The 17,244-nt window shown below is 40.3% G+C and overlaps 1 pseudogene across 1 annotated transcript; it reads left to right on the top strand.

The window, feature by feature from the left end:
- The first annotated feature begins 653 nt into the window (after positions 1–653).
- On the top strand, positions 654–2,559 carry LOC308238060 (cold shock domain-containing protein E1-like; annotated as a pseudogene). The gene has a single exon. The product of its transcript is annotated as a cold shock domain-containing protein E1-like (transcript).
- Positions 2,560–17,244: the final 14,685 nt, after the last annotated feature.

Here is a 17,244-nt window from a genome sequence, read left to right as displayed (position 1 = left end):
ACCATAGCCAAGATATGGAGGCAGCCTAAGTGTCCATTGATAGACAAACGGATAAAGCAGTGGTACATATAGGCAATGGAGTATTACTCGGCCATTAAAAGAAAGGTAATCTTGCCATTTGCAACAATATGGATGGGCCTAGCGGGTATAATGCTAAGCCAAACAGAGAAAGAAAAATTCCACATGATTTCACTTATACATGAAATATAAAGAACTAAGTAAACTCTGTGTGCTGGGTGTGCTGCTTCTGGTGTTGCTGGAGAGGGGGCTCTGAGCTGTTGGGTATGAAATGTAATAGAATAGACTTTACTACCTGAAACCACTGCTTCAAGTTTAGACCAAGCAAGGAACAAACTTTGAAACAACCAACAAGACCAAAGAAGAGTACACAACACTTGGTCTGAAATAAGAAGTCTGTGCCTACTCAAGAGCTTTGAACAAGCACTTCCAGCACTGCTAGCCAGTCATCTCTGTTGTTTTCAGTGCTGTACTGTGAGATTGCCCATTGCAACAGCAGTTGTATTCTTTATTAGCTTTAGGTCACTTTCTCTCACATTTTTTTTAATACTAGCAACTTTCACCCTTTGAAATGTGTTGAAAAAGAAGAATCAGTAATTACTACTGAAAGTGCAATATTTGGTTATCCCTGAGATATGAGCTTTGATCCAAATCTCCACAACAATGGACACAATTGGTACCCCAATGATACTTCAACAGCACTGTGTGAAAGTGGGGTTATTGAAAAACTGATAACCTAACGGGTCTATTCAGTCTCCAGAATGTCAAGCTACACTTTTCTTCCACTTTTCATAGTATAATGAAAACCTGCAGGACTTAAAAGTAGGAGATAATGTTGAATTTGAAGTATCATCTGGCCAGCGGAAACCCATTGCTGTTAAACTGATGAAGATAAAAGCAGAAATCCCCCCTGAAGAACGAATGAATGGACAAGAAGTGTTTCATCTGACTTAAGGTCCTGAAGAGTTGGAAGAAAATGTTCAGCTGGAAACTGGAGTTAAAATAAACTTTGTAATTGATCACAATAAACACACTGGTGCTATAAGTGCTCAAAACATGCGGTTGAAAAACAAACAAGCCCGCTGTCAGGGAGTAGTTTGTGCCATGAAGGAGGTGTTTGTCTTTAATGAAAAAGATGATGTTATTAAAGAAATACTCTTTCACTACAGTGAATTTAAGGGTGATTTAGGAGACTTACAACTTGGAGATGATGTGGAACTCATAACAAGGACAGTAATGGTAAAGAAGTTGAAATACATGTCAGACTATTGCCTCAAGGAACAGTCATTTTTGAAGATATTGGCATTGAACATTTTGAAGGAACTGTAACCAATGTTATGCCAAAAGCACTCAGGAAAAAACTGAATGACCCATTGACAGGACACATTGAAGTTCACTTTGTGATTCCTGAAGAACTCGAAGATACAAAATCCAAGGTGACCCTGTTGGAAGGTGACCATGCTACGCTTAATATTTCAACAGACCTAAGTGACACATTAGAATGAGCAATCAACATAGAACTTCTGTCAAGTACATCTTGGTTCACTGATGAATCCAGAAAAATGGGTGTAATTGCTATTATACAGGAATGTTTTTGGTTTCATCAAATGTATTGATTCGTCATCAAGTGCTCCTATGTTCTTCCACTATAGTGAAATTCTTCATGAAACTAGATGCATGTCGCAGAGGAAGTCGAGTTTACTATACTTCCCAATATGCTCTCTGCCCTAAGAAATCATGCTGTTAGGATTAAAAAGTATCCCAATGGCACAGTTTTATTCCACTTCTATTCAGATCATAGTTTTCTGGGCACTGTAGAAAAAGAAGTCACTTTTTTAAATCCTAAAACCACTAACTCAAATAAAGACAAAAAAAAAAAAAAAAGAGGCTAAGGATGTTTTTTTATGATGATTGTGGAATGAAATTGACTATTGCTTTCAAGGCACTGATCTACTTCTCCTCAAATAGGAAATAAGGCTGAAAGGCTCATTGCAACAATGAGCTATGTAGCAACTCTGAAGGATAATTTTGAATTTATTGAAACAGGGAATCACTATAAGAAAATCTTTTTTCCATTACAGTGAGTTCCCCCGTGATGTCAATAGCCTGGAACTGGGAGACGTGATTGAGTACAGGTTGCCCAAAGGCAAAGGCAGCAAAGTCAGTGCAGAAAAAGTCAACAAAACACTCTCAGTGAATGGCATTACTGAAGAAGCTGATCCTACCATGTACTCTGATAAAGTCATTAACCCCTTGAGGAGTGTTGATCCAACACAGACTGAATACCAAGAAATAATTGAGATCATGGAGGAAAGGAATATGAAAAGTAAGGTCTATCCATTTGGCATAGTTGGAATGGCCAACAAAGGGGATTGCCTGCAGTGTGTCCTAGGCCAAAATGCACAGACTGTGGCCTACAACATCACACCACTGAGTAGGGCCACTGTGGAGTGTGTGAGAGATCAGTTTGGCTTCATTAACTATAAGTGGGAAATAGCAAAAGCTCTTTTTCCCTGTGATCATGTGACTTTTCTTCTTTAGCCTATTAATATGGTAGATTCCATCAGTTGATTTTCAAATATTGAAGCAGCCTTGCATCCATGGAAAAAAAATGTTTGATGTATTATTTTTTTATTAGACAGAGGTGAGCAAAAGTCGGTTTACAGTTGTTAATATGGAAAATAACATAATATTTAATAATAAAAGAATAAATGTTGTATTTCTCATACTCTCAACTATAAACCTACTTTTGTTCATTCCTGTATTAATGAATTCTACTTGCTAATATTTTGTTAAGAAAGTTGTGTCCCTATTCATGAGGGAAATTTCTCTGTAGTTCCTCCCCCCCCCCCGCGCTTTTTATATGGTCTTTGATTTTGCTATCAAGGTAATACTAACTTCATAAACTGAGTTAGAAATTATTTTCTTTTTTTCTATTTTCTGGAAGCAATTGTGTAGAATTCAAATGAGCTCTTCAAATCTTTGGTAGAATTCTCCAATAAAAACTATTTGAGCCTAGAGATTTTTTTAATTAAGATTTTAATTTCTTCATAGACATTGTGACTTCAGCTTGCTTTGACTTCTGCTCCAAAGAGAAACAGGGAGGAGCTGCTCCTGGAGCCCCACAGCAAGGTTTGGGGACAGGCAGTCTGGGTGGCTGTGATGTGCAGGGAGCTGTCCTTTCTAGTCTCTCCTAACCGAGCTGTCAGTCCTTCCTGCTTCTTTACTTCTCCACCTTTGACTAACATTCCCACGAAAACACAATTCCCTCCAGGGCTTCGCTTATACCACTATAAGTTGTTCGAAGTGCTTGAGAAACTGCAGTATGTGGTGAAGTTCTCTCCTTGTAGGAGCAGGAATTGAGGAATTTGCTTTATCTGTTGCCCATTCACTTCTGTTCAGAAAAACAATAGAAGGCTTCACAGAAAGTCTGGTCAGGTATCTATTCTCTGAGCTACAATAGTCTCTCTCATCCTTCTTCTCTATTTTTCTTATTCTTTTTTTCCCTCCCCATCCCCTTCAATCTTCCTTCTTTTTCGTGGTTCTGTTTTGTTTTGTTTTAGGAATTCTTTGCTCTCAATCAGAAAATCTCATTCCTGCAAATGCATGCAGGTAATATTCCACAATGTCGAATTCTCTGGAAACAATCAGAGAAATCTCAAACTCACGCGATATGTGCATCCATAAGATCAACACTGGTACTATGAGTAGCATCTTCCTTTTCTTCTTCTTCAGAAAGAATTGTCGAATCTGACTACTCCTACATGGTTTCCTTTGAACTACTAGCTGCTTCCAGACCCAAAGAAATGTGATCTATCAGTGCTTTTTGGAAAGAAGGGAAAAGGAGTGACTGCAGTTTGAGACAGCCAATCAAACTTAGCACTGTTTTACTCACCCACCTTCAGACTGAGGTCAATGTTTGCAGATGCTGCTTCCCTGTGACTGTACTAAAAAAATGGCCAATTTATAACCCATTCCTTATAACTGCTTTCTAATTGAAGGAATATATTTATCAAGGTTTAGAAAGAGTTTACTAATTCTGATATTGTTTAGGGAGAGTATAATTTGCCTTTAAAAGTTGATTCTGAGTCCTGGTCAGGTGGGATCAGTTGGTTGGAACATTGTCCCATACACCAAAAGGTTGCAGGTTATTCCCTGTCAAGGCACATACCTAGGTTGTAGGTTTGATCTCTCTTTTTCCAAACAAACAAACAAACAAACAAACAAACAAACAAACAAACTAGTGGATTCTGTGATTTACAACACCAGAAGAAAATAAAACGTTTCACTTGTCATTTCCAGTTTCATCTAGAATCATGTAATGTGTGTTTGTGTATCTACTAATGGAACATACTAGGTCACAGACATTTTAAAAAATGTGGAAAAGACTCATCATTTATTGTTAGACCACCCATTATCTCAAAATGGAAGACAAAGAGTACCTATTTTTCTTGTCATACAAATTACCCTGGTTGTAAATTATCTAATTTAGAGCTCATCTATACTGTACAACTCTTACTTTTCCACATATCAGGGATTTTTTTTTACAAACATCAATATAATTTAAAAACAAATATCTTATCTATCAGATATGAATTTCTCTAAGAAGTCTTCCTTAACGCAAAATTCTTGAGTAGAATAGCTTTCTAGGGCTCCACAGAATTCCAGTCTTATTTGTCACCATGGATTATAAGAGTGACAACATGTGCCTTAAGGGCATGAACTCTATCATCCTCAAGAACTGTGCTGGCCCAGCCAGCATGGCTCAGTGGTTGAGTGTTGACCTCTGAACCAGGAAGTCATGGTTCAATTCCAGGTCAGGGCACATGTCCGGATTGTGGGCTCAATCCCCAGTATGGGATTTGCAGGAGGCAGCTGATCAATGATGCTCTCTTATCATTGATGTTTCTATCTCTCTCCTCTCCCTTCCTCTCTGAAATCAACAAATATATATTTCTTTTGAAATATGGTCTTAAACTCCTGTTCTGGCATGGAAGACGTGGTGGCAATCCTTAAATGCAGTGAGAGCCATGGGCCTCCATGACAGCAGGTGGTTGATTACTCATGTTGGGGCCCTACCATAAACAGGGAGATGTAAGTTTTTCTTTTTCACTGTGATTTTTATCTTTTGCTCATTTTCTCATTCCATCTGACTAAACTCTAAAAAAAGAAATAAGGGCTATTTACAAAGGCATGCCTGTAGCTCTATAAATAATTAAAAAATTAACAAATTATTTTAAATTTCAGATCAACTTGAGAACCCAAAGAGGCTGAGAATTTCAGTCTATATGTTCTTGGTTATGAATGACTTTATAAAGATATAGATTTTTTGTAAGGATTCTATACTCCAGATATACATTTTCCCCATGTTTGTAATAGTAGATTTTCCAAATTATATGCCACTCTATCCAATAATTGGTTACATGTGTGGGAAGAGCTTTTTCTCTCACATTCTAAGGAAAGCAAGGGCCCAAGGAAGATGGAGTTGAAGGCCAGTTTCAAGTACCATTCTGTATGGAAGTGTTGTATAAATGTAACCAATTGTGTATGTTCTATAGTAACTGCAGAACCAGCTCAAAATAGTCCTATCCTGTTTGACAAGATATTGAGTTATTTTTCCAGAAACAATAGACCAAAACCGCAAGTCATGCAGCCAACAAACACATGTGCAGAGGAGAGAAATTTGACCTCCAGCTACACCTGGAACCAATCTCATACCCCCACTCACTCATTCACAGAACCAAAGCACCAGGACACAAATGGGACTTAAACACTGGAACCCTTTCAGAAGCAGAGGGTCCATTGTTCAGGAAGATCTGGCATTGACACCCCTTTACCATAAAGGGCCGATTTCCAAGGTCCTCCAATTAAAACTTGCTGCATTAGCATTTCCAAATACCTGTTCCCCCTGTCCCTTAAAAACCAGCAAGATGGATTTGAGGCACCATTAGGTCTCCCATCTTCTCAGTTGGAGCCTTTTCATTCAATAAACCTTTTCGTACTCCAAACTCTGATGTTTTGAGTTTTGCCTTTCGAAGTGTCAGGCACACAAACTTGGGTTTTGGTTACACTATGACATGAAAAGGGCTGTGAAGCGTTGTGTTTCAGCAATGCACAAATTAGTCAAACTCTGTCCTTGCTTTTTTTTTTTTTTTTTTTTGTACCTTTTATTTCTACCTATTCAGCTAGCCAGTAATAAGATCATATTGAAAATACTAGAGGCCCAGGGCTCATGAAATCATGCACAGTTTGGGTCCCCAGGCCCACTACATGAAGCTCCCTGCCCTAGGAGGCTCCGTGATGCTCTTGGCCCCTCAACTGCTCCTCGAGGCTCCCCCTACCCAGCCATGCTCCAGGACCCAGGACTGACTTCTGCCATGGACAGCTGGGACCCAGGATAGCAGTTCAGCCCACTTGCCAGTCCCCGCCCACCAGAGCCTGCTATGCACACAGCCCTTTTGGTCGTCCCTCTGGTCATTTTGGATGTGACAGACCCTGGCTCTTTATATATATATAGATTAGTGTTAGGTCGCTGAAAGAGGAACACACGAGGCTAGAATGGTGAGGGATTATGAATTTATTGGATCATCCACACACCAGGTGGCTGAGCCCCAGATGGCTCCAGCACTCAGTGATGAGAGTCAGCGGTTTTTAAAGGACTTTTGGTGGGCTTTTTCTGGATGGAGAATTCTCTGTGCAGGTCTGGAGGGAAGAGATAATGGAATGTGGTCTCAGCAAGTAAAGTGTGGTCTTAGCAAAAGAGAATGTCCATCGTGAAATGGCCTGAAAAGTCAGTTCCTGGGGGAGGGGATTCTATTCAATTGCTTGATCAAACCTAACAATTAGAAATTCTTCTATTGATCTTTATTCCAATAATGATGGGACTGGTTTGGGAAGTTGATCAGCAGCAGGAACAGCGATGGCTCTTCTTTTGTTATGTTTCACTTCAACAACACTCGTGTACAGTGAACCATAGGTTCTCCTCACTCAGGCCTGTGCTATACTCTTCCAATTCTACACACATTCAAGTAACATAGATTCAATCATTCCCAGTCTGACAATCAAACAGATTCAATATCACCTTGTGAATGAATTTTTAATAAAAAAAAATTTCCATGTGTATGTCTCTTAAATGAGGGGCCCTACAATTTGGTTTTTGAAATATGCATTATTTTTTTCTAAATATGTGATGACTGTAATTAGATTTCTAAGGAGAAAGAGAGAGAGATATGACATGAGATGGGTAAGTAATTATTAATGTAGGTGTCAGGGGAAGCTGAAACTCAAGCTATTAGATGAAGAGGCCCAGAAGGTAGTTAAATCATGTTGATAAAACCCAGGAAGGCTCCAGAATTAGAAGCCTCAGTACCAGCGGGGTATTACACTCATAGATGGTTTGGAAACCTACAAAATGAGCACAGCACCAGATACTTGACCTGCCTCCTATACCTGGAAATTACAAACAGAGAAACTTAGGCCATAGAGTTCAATAACTTATTCAGTAGCACAATCACAGTACCAACTGGAGGATAGATCAAGTTTAGTGGTGAACTTCCCCTACCAATGCTTTTTTCAGTATCACATGTGATTTTTTTTTTAAATGTAATTAACCACATGTAAGAAGAAATGAAATACAGATGCTCATGCAGGGAGAAGGTTGAAGTAACCTAAACTAAAATCCCCAATGAGTTAAACGAGGTGGCATTGCCTATTCTGGTATGAAACATGTAGGTTTCCATGTCAGGTGTTTGATAAGACAGTTCCATTTCTGCATGTGAAGAAATATAATAGAAGGACTAGCTTTTAGGAAGGAGCAGCAATGTGGGGTAAATATCACACTAGTTTAACCAGATTGTTTTAGATAGACTGATAAACCATTTAATTCATTTAGAATCATGCCAAAAGTGAAGCAAAGGATTCATCTCAATGGTATAGTTAATATATTGGAGAAGGGGGATCGAGGTTGGTAGTGTTTAGTAACAGTCCTATTAGTTGAAGGAGCTACAATGACTAGAATGTTTGTTTACCTATGCTTACACTTCCCCTGATTATTGAAAACACTGTACTCCATTGAATTTGCCTTTTTCATCCCACACATGGCTCTTCATCAATTCTGGTACCAGAGTAGCACCAGACCCGGGTTTGAGTATGGGCTGCAGGTGCCTTAAAAGCACTGTGCCAAATGCACAGAGGTATGTGGCTGAGTCTTCGGGTTGGGATCCTTTGATGTACAAGTAGCTGTAACCCTCTGTAGTATTAAGAGTAGCTGTAACTCGACCTTCCTTCTTTACATCCCCATTTACACTAATTACAAGTAGGATCCTGGGGCTTTTTGCAGGTTCCCACCTGTACCAGTGTAAAGCATAAAAAGAGCTGGTAGGGAAGCGACAGGTGAAGTTGGTGCTCTTTCCTTCCTGAACATGCAGTGACTGAGGACTCTGTTCCACATTCAGTTCGCTGCTCACTCCTGTTCAGAAAGAAAGACAAGGTGAGTCTTAGAAACTGGTCTCGCTATAGAGTTTTTATGTTCTTCACATAGTCTCAAATAAAACCTAGAGGTGTCTGTCTGCATCGTCCTCCCTCCCCTTCACCACCCCAGACGGTTAGGAATGTCTTCAGCAACCCAAGGACTTACGGACAAGATGAAGCCATAGGATTAACAACAAGGCTGGCAAAAGATGATTCTCCATTTATTCTACCCAAGTATCCTCAGCAAAGTAACATCCTGCAGCCTAGATCTGTGGGACATTCTGCCTCAGAAAGCAGGATTCTGCATTTGTTTGCCGAACCAATCAGAGACAAGCTCTTGTAAATGTACTAGAAACACACCAACCAATTCTGCCCCCTAGATTCAGCTTCCTGTGGTTCAAAAGGAAGGATCAAACACTGCTTTCTTTGCTTTTTAAAGATTTTTTTAAACCAAATATCAAGTTTTTGTTTTTTTAAATTTATCTTTATTGTTTAAAGTATTACGGATGTCCCCATTTCTCTCCCATTGACCCCTCCACCCCACACCCACCCCTCCCAGGCCTTCACCAGACTATTGTCTGTATCCATGGGTTATGCATATATGCATATAAGTTCCCCCGTTTATCACTCCCCACCACCCCTTTACCTCCACCTTCCCTTTGAAATTCGTCAGTGTGTTCCATACTTTTATGTCTCTGAATGTATTTTGTTCATCAGTTTATTTTCTTCATTAGATTCCATATATGAGTAAGGTCATGTGATACTTATCCTTCTCTGACTGGCTTATTTAGCTTAGCATAATATTCTCCAGGTCCATCCAAGCTGTTGCAAATGGTTAAGAGCTGCTTCTTCTTCTTCTTCTTCTTCTTCTTCTTCTTCTTCTTCTTCTTCTTCTTCTTCTTTTTTACAGCTTCATAGTATTGCATTGTGTAGATGTACCTCCGTTTTTTATCCACTCATCTGCCGATGGACACTTTGGTTGTTTCCAAATCTTAGCTATTATGAATTGTGCTGCTATGAACATAGGGGTGAATATATTATTCCTGACTGGTGTTTCTGGTTTCTTAGGATATATTCCTAGAAATGTAATCACTGGATCAAATGGCAGTTCCATTTTTAATTTTTTGAGGAAACTGCACACTGTTTTCCACAATGCAACACTGGCTTTCTTGAGGCCAACTTTATAAACATTGAAGAAATCTCCAATGAGTTCACAACACAAAGAGAGTTGATCATTTTTTATAAGTGGGCTGCCAAATCATGAACTGCTATTAAGTTGAGAGAGAGTTGCAGGTGGAATGGCAATCTGGAAGGAAAAGCCCTTTGATTAGAAATCTTTTATGTGAATTTACAAAAAGTTTTTTTTTTTCATTTTAAATCCCCTTAGATTATAAATGTGCACACATACTATGTACTAAACAATCTTTTGCTTTATGTACATTATTCTTATACAAAATAATGCAATTTACAATAAGAAAATTAAAGCTCAAGAAGATTAAGTGATTAATTCGAAGTCAATTATCTAGTAGGTAGCATAGTAAGAATTAGAATATCTATCTGGCTCTGGAGGCTAGGATGTTTGGAATCTGCCATGTCACTACATTTGTGATACTCACTAAATGTTTTAATCTTAAAGAAGATATGTTCTGAGAAAAGGAGGGAGAGTCTATTTTGGGGTTGTTCTTCTTAATAGCCAAAAAAAAAAGGGGGGGGGGAACTACCTGAATATTCATGAGCTGGTGAATAGATAAACAAAATGGGGTATATCCATCAATAGGCAAGTATTTGGCAATAAAAAAGAGTTAAATACTAACAAATGTTACAATATAGATGAATCTCAAAAACATTATGTTAAGAAAAGAAGCTAGACACAAGAGATCACATATTGAATGATTTCATTTATATGAAACTAGAGGCCTGGTGCACGAAATTCATGTATGGGGGGAAGGGGTCCCCTCAGCCCAGCCTGCACCCTCTCCAATCTGGGACCCCTTGGGGGATGTCCAATAGCCAGTTTCACAATCTGGCAGTAGGACATCCCTCTCACAATCTGGGACCGCTGGCTCCTAACTGCTCACCTGCCTGCCTGCCTGATCACCCCTAACTGCCCCCCCTGCCAGCCTGATCACCCCTAACCACCTCTGCCTGCCAGTCTGATCGCCCCTAACTGCCCCCCTGCTGACCGGATTGCCCCCAATTTCCCCCCTCTGCCGGCCTGGTCGCCCCCAACTGCCCCCCTGCTGGCCTGGTTGCCCCTCACTGTCCCCCTCTGCCAGCCTGGTTGCCCCTCACTGCCCCCCCCTGCCAGCCTGGTTGCCCCCAACTGCCCCCCCTGCCAGCCTGGTCACCCTACACAGCCTGCTGTTCAGTCATTTGGCTGTCCCTCGCTAACCCCCTGCTGGCCTGGTTGCCCCATTCAGCCATTTGGTCAGTCATTTGGTCATCCCTTGCTAACCCCCCTGCCTTCCTGGTTGCCCCAAACAGCCTGCTGGTCAGTCGTTTGGTTGTCCCTCGCTAACCCCCTGCCAGCCTTGTCGCCCCATGCGGCCTGCTGTTCAATTGTTACTGTGAGGGTGTTGTGACCAATTTGCATATTATCCTTTTATTAGTATAGATATTCAGAAAATAAAACTATAAAGATATAAAGTAGATCAATTGTTTCCTGGGGCTGGGGGTGGAAATAAGGATTAACTGTAACAGAATGAAGGATCTTTTGGGGGTGATAAAAATGTTAAAACTGGATTATGGTAATGGTTTCATAACTCAGTAAATTTACTAAAGATCATTGAACTGTAAATTCAAAATGGATGAATTTTATGGAATGTAAAATATAAGTCAATAAAGTTGTTTGAAAGTAAATAAGAATTATGGTTTATCTTACCGTCATCATAGTCCAGGGATAATGTAGTTTGATTTAACATGCAATGATTTGTTGGAACCGTGATTTCTGTCTTTTGAATTTTCTAGGGCCTCTGAAAATTATTTTTAAAAAATTCTCTATTCTCTGTAAGCCCCAAAAATAGTCAGATAAATAAGATATGTCCAAGGAAAGTTTAATAGTAAAAGATAGCATTAATTAAGATTGTTCAGGATAGAAACCTAACCTCTGGGAAATTGATAGTATTAATTGACTTTGTAGCCGTAGAACCAGCTCAAAATGGTTCAGATGATTCAGTGGTAGAAAAGGGCATGACTGCACATTCAGAAAGCCCACTTTCTGTAAAGCTTGTTCTAATGAAAACACTGATTCACTGATAAATTTACCCACATGTTAAAGGAGAAGTGTCTAGAACAAAAAGGGCATACCTCCAAGTATGGGACAATACCTACAAGCTTTACAGAAAGTGGGCTTTCTGAATGTGCAGTCATGCCCTTTTCTACCACTGAATCATCTGAACCATTTTGAGCTGTTTCTACGGTTACAAAGTCAATTAATACTATCAATTTCCCAGAGGTTAGATTTCTATCCTGAACAATATTAATTAATGCTATCTTGTACTATTAAACTTTCCTTGGACATATCTTATTTATCTGACTATTTTTTGGGCTCACAGAGAATAGACCATTTTGAGCTGGTTCTATGGTTCTAGGACTCTGCCCTACTAGTTGTAGGTATTGTCCCTTTCTTGGAGGTATGCCCTTTTTGTTCTGGACACTTCTCCTTTAACATGTGGGTAAATTTATCAGTGAATCAGTGTTTTCATTAGAAACAAGCTTTACAGAAAGTGGGCTTTCTGAATGTGCAGCCATGCCCTTTTCTACCACTGAATCATCTGAATGCTGTGATCTGGAGAAAGCAGGAGCTTGACTTGGAATAGTATCTGTTTGAATATGCTAGTATGCTAATTAGAGCAGACATCCTTCCAGATGTCCTTCCAGACGAACTTCCGGATAAAGCTGGGGCTGCGAGGGAAGCCCGGGTCCCAGGTGCCAGAGGGAAGCTGGTGCTGGCAGCCAGGGGAAGGAAGGCCTACTCTTGCACGAATTCAGTGCACCAGGCCTCTAGTTTATATAAAATTCATGAAATTCATGCACTGGGGGGGGGGGTGTGGGGGGGGAGACTCCCTCAGCCCTTCCTGCGCCCTCTCGCAGTCTGGGACCCCTTAATTCTTACTGCTCAGCTCTCTGCTCCATGGAGAGCTGAGAGGCTCCCATCACTGCCACTGCACTCGCCAGCTGTGAGTGCACTGACCACCAGGGGGAAGCTCCTGCATTGAGCTCTGCCATTCAGTTGATTTGCATATTAAGCTTTTATTATATAGGACTAGAGGCCCGGTGCATGAAATTCGTGCACGGGGGGTTGTCCCTCAGCCCAGCCTGCACCCTCTCCAATCTCTGACCCCTTGAGGGATGTCCGACTGCCCACCGGGATCGGGCCTAAACGGGCAGTCGGACATCCTTCTCACAATCCAGAACTGCTGGCTCCCAACTGCTCGCCTGCCTGCTTTCCTGATTGCCCCTAACCACTTCTGCCTGCCAGCCTGATCACCCCCTAACCACTCCCCTGCCAGCCTGATTGATGCCTAACTGCTCCCCTGCCAGCCTGTTTTCCCCTAACTGCCCTCCCCTGCAGGCCTGGTGACCCCTAACTGCCCTCCCTTGCAAGCCTGGATCCCTCCCAACTGCCTTTCCCTGCAGACCTGGTTGCCCCCAACTTCCCTCCTCTGCCAGATTGGTCACCTCTAATTGCCCTCCCCTGCAGGCTTGATCACCCCCAACTGCCCTCCCTTGCAGGCCTGGTCCCTCCCAACTGCCCTCCCCTGCTGGCCATCTTGTGGTGGCCATCTTGTGTCCACATGGGGGCAGCCATCTTTGACCACATGGGGGCAGCCATCTTGTGTGTTGGAGCGATGGTCAATCTGCATATTACTCTTTTATTAGATAGGATAGAGGCCTGGTGCACGGGTGGGGGCCAGCTGGTTTGCCCTGAAGGGTGTCCTGGATCAGGGTGGGGGTTCCCTTGGGGCGTGGGGCGGCCTGGGCGAGGGGCCTGTGGTGGTTTGCAGGCCGGCCATGCCCCCTGGCGACCGAAGTGGAGGCCCTGGTATCTGGGGTTTATTTATCTCCTACAATTGAAACTTTGTAGCCTGGAGTGGAGCCAGGCCTTCTGCTTGCTCCGTGGCGGCAGCCATTTCTGTTGCAATTTATGTATCTTCTATAATTGAAACTTTGTAGCCTTAAGCGAGGCCTGGGCCGGCCAGGGTGTGCGGAAAGCATGGCTTCCTCCATCACCGGGGGCAACCCTAGCCTCTTGCTCTTTCCAGCTCCATGGCTGCCGCCATTTCTGTTTGTGTTTATGTATCTTCTATCATTGAAACTTTGTAGCCTTGAGTGGAGGCCTAGGCCGGCAAGGGCAGGTGGAAAGCTTGGCTTCCTCCATTGCCGGGGAAACCCAAGCCTCCCTCCTGCTCTCTGTGGCCGTAGCCATCTTGGTTGGGTTTATTTGAATATTCACTCCTGATTGGCTGATGGGCGTGGCTTGTGGGTGTGGCTTGTGGGTGTAGTGGAGTGATGATTAATTTGCATATTACTCTTTTATTAGATAGGATAGACAATTTTTCTCCACTGTAATTCTATTGTTGAGTGTTTGGTTCTGCTAGCACAATGGACAAATTCTGTCTGTAGTAACTTTAATACCTTTTTCCAGTGAACAACTGAAATGAATAAAGAAAACAGCATGGGGTTGGTGCTAATACTCGGGAACATTTCCTTCCACATACAAATCGTGTTCTGAAAAATGGAACAGGATTGGAAGGTGTCTCAATGGCTAACTTCTAGATTTCCTTCCCAAGAAAAGAGATGGAATTATGGTTAATAAAGACAATCTCGAAGTGCCTAATTAAGTGTCCTAAAGTAGAAGTGTAGGGGCTAGACTTAGGGAGGGGCTGCTAGACAAACAGAAACTATTCCAAGTCAAGCTCCTGTTTTCTCCAGATCACAGCATTCAGATGATTCAGTGGTAGAAAAGGGCATGACTACACATTCAGAAAGCCCACTTTCTGTAAAGCTTGTTTCTAATGAAAACACTGATTCACTGATAAATTTACCCACATGTTAAAGGAGAAGTGTCCAGAACAAAAAGGGCATACCTCCAAAAAGGGGACAATACCTACAACTAGTAGGGCAGAGTCCTGCAAGCTATAGCCAGCCACTTTACCTGAAATACAGACCAAGCCAATTGACCACTAGGCATGCTGCATAAATTAAATCTGATCTTAAATGATTTACAGAGTAAAAATCTTGACAATTCTAAATAAATAACATTAAACATAGTCCAGCTTAATATTTTATGTTAGTGTTTGTATTGCAAGGACTCTAAAAATAATTTTATCTTTTGCCTATTCATTCAACAAATATATATCTATTGTGCATCCTGTATACTAAGTATTTTTCAAACAGAGACAAAGCAGTAATGAAGAGGATAGAAAAAGCAGTGGGAGAGGAAAAATTAAGTAAATGAATTTTTAAAAAATAAGATATTTTTAAATAATGATAAGCACTATAAAGACAGTTCAATACTATGTTGAAATAGTTACTCTTGAGATGAGAAAATGTATCTGCTCTATATAGGGTATAGAGGGAAGGCTCCACTTGAACACTTACTCTGTGTTACCAGACAAGTTATTTAACTCTCTTAAATTCAATTTTCTTTTCTGTAAGTAGCCACTATCTTTCTGTTGGGCACTGGGCTAAGCATTGGCATTTATCATCTCATTTATTTTTTATAATAACTCTGGGTGGTAGATACTATCAATACCCACTTTGTAGGGATGAAGAAACTGAAGCATAAAATTTATTAAGTAATTTACCCAAGGTCACTCAACTAATGAGTGGTAGATCAAGAAATCCAACCCAAGTCTCTGGTCTCAAGCACTTTGCTACACTGCCTCCATAAAGGAGAATGAAATCAACCTTGAAAAATTCCAATAAAAATTAAATGAGAACATGCAAATCACTCAGTACAATAACTTCCTACCTTAGGCACTCAACCAGATGCATGCAATGTATAAAATACTGAGGGGATGCAATACACAATCTGAAGTGAGATTGAAGTGGAGTCTGTCCACAAGATAAAACTCAACATTTTCCTGAGGTGTATTTTGTAATTTATGTAGCATATTTCATTTATTATTCTAAGTATCCATGGTCTATCATGTTTCTTACTGTTAATGGGAAATCAGTGCATTTGAATGTTATATTGAAAGATTGGGTCAAATATTCTAACAAGCAGTGTTCCCTACAGTGGTTTATTTTCTCCCATCATTGGCTCTTTCTCCCACTTCTCAGGATATTTCTATACTACAATAAAGGACAGAACAATAAACACAATTTCATTTAACAGCAAAACAACAACAACAAATAAACAAACAAAAACCTCTCAGTTCATGCAAAATGCAAAGCTTTATTTCCAAGACATTCTTTTACTCTGCAACCTAAAACATGCCCATCTATTATATGTGTCATTTTGAAGTCAATCACTCACATCTGGGAGGGCAAAAGATTAAAACCCAACCAGTCCTCCTGAATCTTCTCTTGCATGATTACAGCAATGGGAATGTTATTTTTTTTTCAGTTTTTTTTATTTTATTTCAAGGAAAAACTATTTTAAATGTAATAATGTTACATGCAATAAACATTAATATCTCAAGAATAAAAAGATTTTAAGTATAATAATATTACCAAAACTGTACTAACACAGTATGGTATCACAAAAGTTGTAGGAAATATTAAGAATCTGCAAATCAAATAACAGGATTACTTCTATTATATTCTAGTATATTTTTTCCCTCTGGCTCTATTTTTGTTCATCAGTTTATGTTGTTCATTATATTCCACAAATGAGTGAGATCATATGATATTTATCTTTGTCCAACTGGCTTATTTTCCTTAGCATGATGCTCTCCAGGTCCATCCATGCTGTTGCAAATGGTAAGAATTCCTTCTTTTTTACTGCAGCGTAGTATTCCATTGTGTAGATGTACCACAGTTTTTTAATCCACTCATCTGCTGATGGGCACTTAGGCTGTTTCCAAATCTTAGCTATTGTAAATTGTGCTGCTATGAACATAGGGGTGCATATATCCTTTCTGATTGGTGTTTCTGGTTTCTTGGGGTATATTCCTAGAAGTGGGATTATTGGGTCAAATGGGAGTTCCATTTTTAATTTACTGAGGAAACTCCATACTTGTGTGAGTCCATGTGCACTTGAGAAGAATGTATATTCTGCTGCGTTGGGGTGAAATGTTCTATAAATGTCTATTAGATCCATCTGATCCAATGTGTCCTTTAGAGTCTCTGTTTCCTTGTTAAATTTTTGTCTGGAAGATCTTTCCAGGGAAGTCAGAGGGGTGTTAAAGTCCCCTACTATGACTGTACTAGTATTGTTGTCAATCTCTCCGTTAAAGTCCTCTAGAAGTTTTTTTTTTTTTTTTTTTAATATATATTTAGGTGCATCTATATTGGGTGCATAAATATTTCCCAGGGTTATATCCTCTTATTGGATCAATCCCTTTAGTATTATGTAGTGACCTTTGTTGTTTCTTGTGATGGCCTTCATTTTAAAGTCTATTTTGTTGGATATGAGTATTGCTACTCCAGCTTTTTTTTTCTTTTCCATTTGCATGGAAAAATTTTTTTTCCATTCCTTCACTTTCATCCTGTGTGTGTCTTTTGTTTTGAGGTGGGTCTCTTGTAGACAGAATATAGTTGGGTCATGTTTTTGTATCCCTTCATCTATCCTATACCTTTGAATTAGAG

The sequence above is a fragment of the Plecotus auritus genome (genome assembly GCF_963455305.1).
Source record: "Plecotus auritus genome assembly, chromosome: 1".
In the NCBI taxonomy this organism is placed as follows: Eukaryota; Metazoa; Chordata; class Mammalia; order Chiroptera; family Vespertilionidae; genus Plecotus; species Plecotus auritus.
Note: the sequence above shows the minus strand (reverse complement) of the source record. Positions and strands in the feature narration are given on the sequence as shown.